Raw genomic sequence first — 11,382 nt, 5'->3', positions numbered from 1 at the left:
ATTCTGTGAAAAAAGTTGATGGTATTTTGATAGGGATTGCTTTAAATGTGTAGATTGCTCTGTGTAACATAGACATTTTAACAATACTTGTTCTTCCTTGTCTGCCACTCCCTCTGCTTGTGCTCTCTTGCTCTGAGAAATAAACAATATTTGTTCTTCCAATCCCCGAGCATGGAAAATTTTTCTATTTCTTTGTGTCTCCTTCAATTACTTTCATGTGTATTCAAAGGATCTGAGTACAGATCCTTTGCCCCTTTGGTTAGGTTTATTCCTAGGTATCTTATGGGTTTTGGTCCTATTATAAATGGAATCAATTCCTTAATTTCTTTTTCTACAGTTACATTGTTAGTGTATAGACAAGCAACTGATTTCTGTACATTAATTTTATATCCTGCCACTTTACTGAATTCCTGTACCAGTTCTAGCAATTTGGGGGTGGAGTCTTTTGGGTTTTCCACAGAAAGTATCATGTCATCTGCAAAGTGTGAGAGTTTGACTTCTTTGCCGATTTGGATGCCTTTGATTTCTTTTTGTTGTCTGATTGCTGTGGCTGGGACTTCTAATACTACGTTGGAATAGCAGTGGTGAGAGTGGACATCCCTGCTGCATTCCTGACCTTAGGGGGATAGCTCTCAGTTTTTCCCCATTGAGAATGATATTCGCTGTGGGTTTTTCATAGATGGGTTTTATGATATTGAGGTATGTACCCTCCATCCCTATACTCTGAAGAGTTTTGATCAAGAAAGGATGCTGTACTTTGTCAAATGCTTTTTCTGCATCTATTGAGAGGATCATATGGTTCTTGCTCTTTCTTTTATTAATGTATTGTATCACATTGATTGATTTGCAGATGTTGAACCAAACTTGCAGCCCAGGTATGAATCCCACTTGTCATGGTGAATAATCCTTTTAATGTTCTCTTGAATCCTATTGGCCAATATTTTGGTGAGAATTGTTGCATCCATGTTCATCAAGGATATTGGCCTGTAATTCTCCTTTTTGATGGGGTCTTTGTCTGGTTTGGCATCTATGCTGGCCTCATAGAAAGAGTTCAGAAGTTTTCTGTCCATTTCTATTTTTTGGAACAGCTTCAGAAGAGTAGGTATTTATTTTTCTTTAAATGTTTGGTAGAATTCCCGTGGGCAGCCATCTGGCCCTGGACTCTTCTTTGTTCAAAGATTTTTGATAACTGCTTCAATTTCTTTGCTGGTTATGGGTCTCTTCAGGTTTTGTATTTCTTCCTGGTTCAGTTTTGGTAGTTGATGCATTTCCAGGAATGCATCCATTTCTTCCAGATTGCCTCGCTTGTTGGTACATAGTTGCTCATAATATGTTTTTATAATTGTTTGTATTTCTTTGGTGTTGGTTGTGATCTCTCCTCTTTCATTCATGATTTTATTTATTTGGGTCCTTTCTCTTTTCTTTTTGATAAGTCTGGCCAGAGGTTTATCAATCTTATCAATTCTTTCAAAGAACCAGCTCCTAGTTTCCTTGATCTGTTCAACTGTTCTTTTGGTTTCTAGTTCCTTGATTTCTGCTCTGATCTTTATGATTTCTCTTCTCCTGCTTGGTTTAGGCTCTATTTGTTGTTCTTTCTCCTGCTCCTTTAGGTGTAGGGTTAGGTTGTGTATTTGAGACCTTTCTTGTTTCTTGAGAAAGGCTTATATTGGTATATACTTCCCTCTTAGGACCCCCTTTGCTGCATCCCAAGGATTTTGAACAGTTGTGTTTTCATTTTCATTGGTTTGCATGAATTGTTTAAGTTTCTCTTTAATTTCGTGGTTGACCCATTCATTCTTTAGCGGGATACTTTTTAACCTCCAAGTGTTTGCATTCCTTCCAAATTTTTCCTTGTGGTTGAGTTCCAGTTTCAAAGCATTTTCGTCTGAAAATATGTAGGGAATGATCCCAGTCTTTTGGGACTAGTTGAGACCTGAGTTGTGACCCAGGATGTGATCTATTCTGGAGAATGTTCCATGTGCACTGGAGAAGAATGTGTATTCTGTTGCTCTGGGATAGAATGTTCTGAATATATCTGTGAAGTGCATCGGGTCTAGTGTTTCACTCAAAGCCCTGATTTCTTTGTTGATCTTCTGCTTAGATAATCTGTCCATTGCAGTGAGGAGGGTGCTAAAGTCCCCTACTATTACTGTATTATTATCTATGTGATTCTTTGATTTTATTATTAATTGGCTTATATAAAGGCTGCACCCATCTTCGGGGCATAGATATTTATAATTGTTAGATCTTCTTGTTGGATAGACCCTTTAATTATTATATCGTGTCCCTCCTCATCCATTATCAGAGTCTTTGGTTTAAATCTACTATTCCTGATATAAGGATTGCCACCCCAGGTTTCTTTTGATGTCCAATAACATGATAAATGGTTTTCCACCCCCTCACTTTAAATCTGGAGCTGTCTTTGGCTCTAAAATGAGCCTCTTGCCGACAGTATATCGATGGCTCTTGCTTTTTTATCCAATCTGATACCCTGTGTCTTTTGATTGGGGCATTTAGCTCATTTACATTCAGGGCTACTATTGAAAAATATTAATTTAGTGCCATTGTGTTGCCTGTAAAGTGACTGTTACTGTATATTGTCTCTGTTCCTTTCTGGTCTATGTTACTTTTGGCCTTTCTTTTTGTTTAGAAGACCCCTTTTAATATCTCTTGTAGGGCTCGTTTGGTGATCACAAATTCTTTTAGTTTCTGTTTGTCCTGGAAGCTTTTTATCACTCCTATTCTGAATGACATCCTAACTGGATAAAGTATTCTTGGCTGCACATTTTTCTCATTTAGCACCCTGAATATATCATTCCAGTTCTTTCTGGCTTGCTAGGTCTCCATGGATAGTTCTGCTGCCAATCTAATATTTCTACCCTTGTAGGTAAGATTTTGATGCCTGTTTCTGTCCCTAGATCAGGGAAGTTCTCTGATATAATTTGCTCCAATATACCTTCTGCCCCCCTCTTTCCTCTTGTTCTGGGATCCCAATTATTCTAATATTGTTCCGCTTTATAGTATCACTTATCTCTTGAATTCTCCCCTCGTTGTCCAGTAGTTTAGCTCTCTTTTTCACATTTCTCTTTATTCTCCATTGTTTGGTCTTCTATGTCACTAATTCTCTGTTCTGCCTCATTTATCCTAGCAGTCAGTTAGAGCCTCCATTTTTTATTTTATCTCATTAATAGCCTCTTTGATTTTAACATGGTTAGATTTTAGTTCCTTTCTTTCTCCAGAAAGGGATTCTTTAGTGTCTTCTATGCTTTTTTCAAGCCCAGCTAGTATCTTTATAGTTGTTATTCTGAACTCCAGTTCCAACATATTACTTATGTCCATATTGATTAGGTCCCTGGCAGTCAGTACTGCCTCTTGTTCTCTTTTTTGCGGTGAGTTTTTCCATCTTGTCATTCTATCTAGAGAAGAATATATGAATGAAAGAACAAAATACTAAAATGGAAACAACCACCCCAGAGAAATATACATTAAACAAATCAGAAGAAACCCGAAATTGGGGGGGGGGGATGGAGAAGGATAAAAAGGTAATACAATCATACAGATGAGCAGAATAGATTAAAAATACACTGGATTCTGTGTGTATTTTGGTCTGTTTTTCAGAAAACTACATCCTAAAATTGTAAAGAAAGAAAAACTTATATATGTACAAAAATAATATTAAATACAATGAAAGGATAGAATGTAACTGTAAAAATGGAAATTAAAAGACAAGAAAAAAACGAAAGAGAAAGAACAAAAACAACAATAAACAAAAAAAGGACAGGGTATAAACAGACAGGTGAACAGAGCAGAGCAATACATTATCTCTGAGTGTATTGTGGTCAGTTTGTTAGAGGAAACTACATCTCAAAATTGTAAAGAAAGAAAAACTTATATATACAAAAATAAAATTAAATACATTGAAAAGATAGAATGTAACTGTGAAAATGAAAATTAAAAAAGACTGAAAAACAGAAAACAAAACAAAACAAAAAAGGAAGAAGAAGGAAAAAAAAGAGAATATGATCAGATGGGTGAATAGAACAGAGCCATACACCAGATTTGGGGTGTATTTTGGTTCTGTTAGAAGAAACTGCATCCCAAAATGTTAAAGGACGAAAAACTTATATATATATATATATATATATATACAAAAATAAAATTAAATACTATTAAGGGATAGCATATAACTGTAAAAATGAAAATTAAAAAAGATTTTAAAAAGGAGCTGATAAAATAGGAAACAGATTGAAAAAGAAGAAAAATAAAATGTTAAAAAAAGAAACAAAATAAAGAAAATTTTAAAAATTAAAGTTGAAAGGCTAAAGAATCATGGGAAAAGAGCCATGAGTTCTATGTGCTGTATTCCGCTAGCACTGGAGTTTTGCAGTTCTCATTGATCGGTAAACTTGGTCTTGGCTGGATGTTCTTGCTGATCTTCTGGGGGAGGGGCCTGTTGCATTGATTCTCAAATGTATTTGCCCCAGGTGGAATTGTACCGCTCTTGCCAGGGGGCCAGGCTAATTAATCTGCTCCAGTTTGCCCTGAAGGCTTTCCATACAGCTTTAGAGGATGAGAACGAAAATGGTGGCCTCTCAGTCTCTTGCCCCAGAGCTGAAAGTTCTGGGCCCCCTTCCTCAGTGAGCCCTCAGAGTAAAGCAGTCAATCACTACAGTCTCCCTGGTCTCGGGCCGCACTCTGTGCTCACCCGGCCTATGACCGAGCATTTCTACCTCAGGCGCATGACCCCGTTTTGAGTCCCAAGCCCTGCAGACTCCTGTGGCACACTCCTGCACCGCTTCCCCCCCGGGGAGGAAGGGAACTCTCCCCGGTTCTGCTGGTTGCTGGGCCCCTGCTCAGAGCAGTCGCCGGACTGTGCCCCAGTTCAAGGCTTATGGTAACCCTGAGCTGAGAGCCTACTCCTGGTCTCACTCTTTACAGCTGGCTTTTCTGCTCCGATGCCTGGGAGCTCTGCCACACTCAGGGACCTGCGGTCTTCCTGAGACCCCAAGGATCCTGAGATCACATGGCCCCAGCTACGGTTCAGTCCCTGTTTAGCAGCCTGAGCAATGTCCCTCACCAGAGCAGAGTTCTCAAATTTCCATTTTTGTGCTCCACTTCTGTATCACTTGCCAGTAGCTGACTGATGGACGCTTCCTTTCCCCAAGGTCTATCTTCCCATGTATCACGTGGGATTCACTTCTTCACACATCCTACCTTGCAGGAAGTGGTCCCTTTTCTATTCGTAGAGTTGCAGCTATTCTTTTCTTTAATTTCCAGTTGAGTTCACAGGTGTTCAGAATGATTTCTTAGCTATCTAGCTGAACTCCTGGGACCAGACAAAATTAAGGTCTCTGCCATCTTGGATTCTTTCCACTATATAGTGAATGTATTTAATACCACTGAGCTATGAAGATGTGCATGAAATAAGCGATGGTATTGAGGAGCACACTTGCTGTGATGAGCACCGGGTGAGGTATGGAAGTGTTGAATCACTATATTAAACACCTGAAACTAATATAATCCTGTGTGTTAAGTATACTGGAATTAAAATACAAAATAAAGTAAAATAATAAAAGTACAGAGAGTGAAGAGAAAGAATGGTTAAAATAGCGTATCCTATGTAATGTGTATTTTAACACAATAAAAAAATCTTTAAAATTACATATATTTAGATCTTTTATGCACCTTGCCTTGAGATTAGCACCTTCTATGAATTATCTCACTTAATTTTTACAAAAATCTGTTCTCTGACATCAGTGGTATTATGAGTCTCACTCTACATTTGCAGAAATGGAGTTCAGAAGGGTTAAGTGATCTGCCCAATGTTGTGAACTGAGTAAGGGATGGGCTTTGAATGGAACTCCTCCAAGATGTTTCTAGTCCTCATGCTTTCAGCTAGTCATTCTCAACTAGGGGAGATTTTATCTCCTGGAGACACTTGGAAGTATCTAGTGAAGTGTTTGGTTGGCATAATTGGGCAGGTACAACTTCCCCCTAATCAGCTGAGGCCAGGAATGCCGCACAACATTTGCCGTGACCAGGAAAGCCTTCATCACAAAGAATTATTCATCACAAATGTCAACAGTGAGAAGGTTGAGAAACACTATTATAGACCTGTACATCTCTAAATTCAATATATATATGAATCATTTGGTCATCTTCCCCAAATGCAGATTCTGACTGGGCAGGGCCAACATGGGCCTAGCAATTCTGCATTTATATTTAGCTCCCAGTTTTTGATGCCACAGGTCCTGGTCTACAGACCACTCTTTAAGTATCAGGGCTATGGTCCATACAACTCAGTAACAAAAACAAACAAAAAAATTTGATTTTAAAATGCACAGAGGAACTAAAGAGGCATTTTTCCAATGAGAAAACACCCAAATGGCCAATAGGTACATGAAAAAATGCCCAACATCACTCATCACCAGGGAAATGCATACCAAAAACCCACAGTCATATATCACCTCACACTTATTAGGATCACTGTCATCAAAAAGACAAGAGATGACAAATATTAGTGAGAACGTGAGAAAAGGAAACCCTTATGTACTGCTGGAAGAAATGTAAATTGGTTCAGGCAGTATGGAAGACTGTGTGAAGGTTCCTAAAAAAATGAAAAAATAGAACTACCATATGATCCAATAATCCGGCATCTAGGTATACATCCAAAGGAAATGAAAACAGGTTATGGAAAAGATATCTGTAATCTCACACTTATTGCAACATTATTAACAATAATCAAGATATGGAAACAACCTAAGTGTCTGTCAAAGTGTGAATGGATAAAGAAGATGTGGTATATGTTCAATGGAACATTATTCAGTTGTGGTAACTAAAGAAATCCTGCCATTTGCCTGAAATTAACAACTCAGGAAACAGCATGACAAGCATGCAGAGAAAGGGGAACCCTCTTACACTGTTGATGGGAATGCAAACTGGTGCAGCCACTCTGGAAGATAGTAAGCACGTTCCCCAAAAAGTTAAAAATAGAGCTACCCTATGACCCAGCAATTGCACTATTGGGTATTTACCCCAAAGATACAGATGTAGTGAAAAGAAGGAGTCCATGCACCCTAATGTTCATACCAGCAATGTCCACAATAGCCAAACTGTGGAAGGAGCTGAGATGTCCTGCAACCGATGAATGGAAAAAGAAGATGTGGTTCGTATATACAATGGAATATTACTCGCCCATCAAAAAGAATGAAATCTTGCCATCCATTGTAATGACATGGATGGAACTAGAGGGTATTATGCTAAGTGAAATAATTCAGAGAAAGTCAAATATCATATTATTTCACTCATATGTGGAATTTAATAAACAAAACAGATAAACACAGGGTAAGTGGAGGAAAACAGAGAGGGAGGCAAACCATAAGAGACTCTTAAAGATTGGAAACAACTAGGGGTTGCTGGAGGGGAGATACGTGGGGGAGTGGGGTAACTGGGTGATGGGCATTAAGGAGGGCACTTGATGGAATGAGCACTGGGTGTTATATGCAACTGAAGAATTGTTGAATTCTACCTCTGAAGCTAATATTACTCTATATGTTAATTAAACTGAATCTAAATTTTAAAAAAATAGATGCAAAATTTTTTAATGTAAAAAAGAAAAAGAAAAAAGAAAAAGAAATCCTGCCATTTGAAAGACATAAATGGACTTTGGGGGCACTATGCTAAGTGAAATAAACTAGACAGAAAAAGACAAATACTGTACGATCTCACTTCTCTGTGGAATCTAAAAAAAAAGCTGAACTCATAGAAACAGAGAGTAGAACGGTGGTTACCAGGGGATGGAGGGTGGAGAAATTGGGGAGATGTTTTTAAAGGGTATAAACTTGCAGCTGCCAAGATGAATAAGTTATGGAGATGTAATGCACAGTACGGTGATCATAGTCAACAAGACCATATTATAAACTTCAAAGTTGCTAAGAGACTATATCTTAAATGTTCTCACCACAAAAACGTAGTTATAATTAAGTAACATGATAGAGGATTAGCTAATGCTATAGTGGTAATCATACTGCAATCAACTCATTTCATACCTTAAGTTTATACAATGTTATACGTTAATTATATTTCAATAAAAATTTGTTCAAGAATAAAGTGTGAACCGGAGTGGGAATCTTTCCCAAATATTCACTTTGGGCATAGACTGTTTCTAGCTGGATGTTAACACTGTAGAGGTAATTCTTGTAATATCTTAGTTTGTATTTTCACATGTTCAGACAAGACAACTCAGGGCCCTTCTAATAAAAATAAAATGTTCTACTGAAAAGATTAAACTCACAGCTGAAGAGATTGAAAGAATTAAAAGAATTAAAGAATTAAAAGTAGGGTCTCAAAGAGATTTGTACATGCATTTTTATAACAATGTTATTCACAACAGCTAAAACATGGAAGCAACCCAAACATTCATGGACAAGTGAATGGATAAAGAAAATGTGATGTGTAATTGGGTGGGTAATTGGGGGTAATTGGTTGATGGTCATTAAGGAGAGCACCTGAAGTAATGAGCACTGGGTGTTGTAGGCAACTGATGAATCACTAAATTCTACCTCTGAAACTAATAATACAGTATATGTTAATTAAATTGAATTTAAATAAAAGTTTTTAAAAATCAATCAGCCTTGAAAGGAAGGAAATTCTCATACTGCTATAACATGGATAAACCTCAAAGACATTGTACTAAGTGAAATAAGACAGTCACAAAAAATGCTGTATTTTTTTTGATAATTGGACTTTGACATTGATACACAATGTTACATTAGTTTCAGGTGTACAACTTGGTGATTTGACAAGTTTATACATTATGTTGTGTTCACCACAAATGTAGCTGCCATCTATCCCAATACATTGTTGTTACAAAAAGACAACCTGCTGAATGGGAGAAGATATTTGCAAGTGATATATCTGATAAGGGGTTAGTGTCCAAAATATATAAAGAATTTATACAACTCAACACCAAAAAACAAACAACCCAATTAAAAATGGGCAGATAACCTGAACAAAAAATACTGTATTATCCCAATTATATGAATTAACTAGAGCAGTCAAATTCATAGAGACAGAAAGTAGAATAGCAATTGCCAGGGGCTGTGGGCAGAGGGAATGGGGACTTGTTTTTTAATGGGGACAGAGTTTCAGTTTTGCAAGACAAAACTGTACTGTGGTTGGATGTTGCTGATGATTGCACAACAGTGTGAATGTTCTGACTACCACAGAAGTGTACACTTAAAAATGGATGAGATGGCTAATTTTATTATGAGTAATTTATGAAAATTTAAAATTGAAGGAAGAATAAGTCAAACACAGACCCTTTTTCCTGTGTAAATCTAGAATAGATAGAAAATTTTGATTGTTATAATACAGAAATCTAGAGTGGTTGTTTAAAAATCTGAAACTCCAGATAACTTGTATTTGGGAATTTTAAAATTCACAAACAAAATTAGAAACATGAGACATGGAAAATAATCTTTTGTTAAATCTATTTAACGAGTATATTTTTTTAATTTTTTATTTAAATTCCAGTTAGTTATTCTAAATGTAACCAAATTTCTTCTGTGCTAGTCTCCACACATTTTTTTTTTGTGACAACTGAATAAGATTGTAAGAATAATAATCAAAATAACTACATGGACAACTTGCAATCTGAAATCAAATTGTTCTTGCCACTCAAAATTCAAAAACTAAGTAGATCTGGATAGTAAGGGGTTATTTTTTTGTTGTCAAGATTTTATTTTTAAGTAATGTCTGCGCCCAGTGTGGGGCTCGACCTCACAACCTCAAGATCAAGAGTCGCATGCTCTTCCGACTAAGCAAGCTAGGCACACCTATTTGTTTGGTTTTTTAATCATCTTCCTTAAGAGATACATGCTAAAGTTGCCTGATTATTTATGGATAAATTATATTTTATCTGGGAATTGCTTAAAAATAATCCTCTTGTGGTGACTAGAAATAGAGTGGCCTGGTTACTGATGAAATAAGACGGGCCATGGGCTAATAATTGTTGAAGCTCAGTAATGAGTACATGGATGAGAGTTGATTAGAATCTTCTCTCTCAAGATGCCTGGGTGGCTCAGTCAGTTGGACATCTGCTTTCAGCTCAGTTCATGATCCCAGGACCCTGGGATCAAGACCCACATCAGGCTCCTTGCTCGGCGGGGAGCCTGCTTCTCCCTCTGCCTGCTGCTCCCCCCTGCTTGTGTTCTCTCTCTGTCTGACAGATAAATAAAATCTTTAAAAAAAAATCTCTCTCCTTCTGTATATGTTTGGGTTTTCCATAATTAAAAAGATTTTTAATGGTCCCAGTGGGAGGGGACACATTCTTCTGACATCAAAGACACCCCCAAGAGACACAATTGACTGAAAATTTTCCATTTTGATTACAATCCCCAGATTCCTAGCACTTATACTGCCCTAACATTACAACAACAGAAAATTTTATTTAAGAGGAAACTATGAGAATTCAGCATGGAGTTCAACAAACTTTGCCCGTCACCCTCAGTCCATAAATCTGAGGAAAGAAAGAAACCCTCTCATGCCTCCCAGAACCATCACCCTACCCTGGTCCAGGGATCCACGCCTGATGCCAACTCCCTGATGTGGAGGGCACAGCTGTTGCCTCCACCCTTCACCTACCTGGGAAGACTGGATTAACAAAACACATTCTGTAGATGACTCCATCTGAGGTCAAGTAGGAAGAACAGCACAGCACATTCTTGGGAAATGAAATAAGAGGGAGGAGAAGCAGTTTCCCTAGTTGCACAGCCCTGGGTAAGGAGACTGGGAAAGTCTATACATTCGAAATGATTCAATAACGTTGAAGTGCCCAACTGGCTAACCAAGCAGGACGCCTCAGGGTTGACTGCAGCCTCTTCTCTATTAGCATGTACTTCATCTTGTGCTTGTTCCAACATTTCCACAGTCCTCCCCATCCTCACGGGAATTGTCCTTCTCCTAGTTCCTGCCCCACCCCCGGGTGGCCTGGGGTTTCCCCTAACATCTCACCCAGCACCCAGTCTCCCCCCTGTTCACCCTACTGGCACTTGCGCAACAGAGGGACCACACTCCTCACGGACTCACACACCCAACAAGCATTCACACCCACTCAGTTGTCTCTGCCATGTGCATGAATGATGGCAACCCTCTCATTCCACCTGTTTCTAAAGAGATGAAATGATGGGGCACCTGGGTGGCTCAGTTGGTTAAGCGACTGCTTTCGGCTCAGGTCGTGATCCCGGAGTCCTGCGATCGAGTCCCATATCGGGCTCCCGGCTCAGCGGGGAGCCTGCTTCTTCCTCTGACCCTCTCCCCTCTCATGCTGTTTCTCTCTCTCTCAAATAAATAAATAAATAAATAAATAAATAAATAAATAAA

Source organism: Callorhinus ursinus, unplaced genomic scaffold (assembly GCF_003265705.2).
Source record: "Callorhinus ursinus isolate GAN/ISIS: 27379988/994484 unplaced genomic scaffold, GSC_fseal_2.0 scaffold927, whole genome shotgun sequence".
In the NCBI taxonomy this organism is placed as follows: domain Eukaryota; kingdom Metazoa; phylum Chordata; class Mammalia; order Carnivora; family Otariidae; genus Callorhinus; species Callorhinus ursinus.
This window is presented reverse-complemented; position numbering follows the sequence as displayed.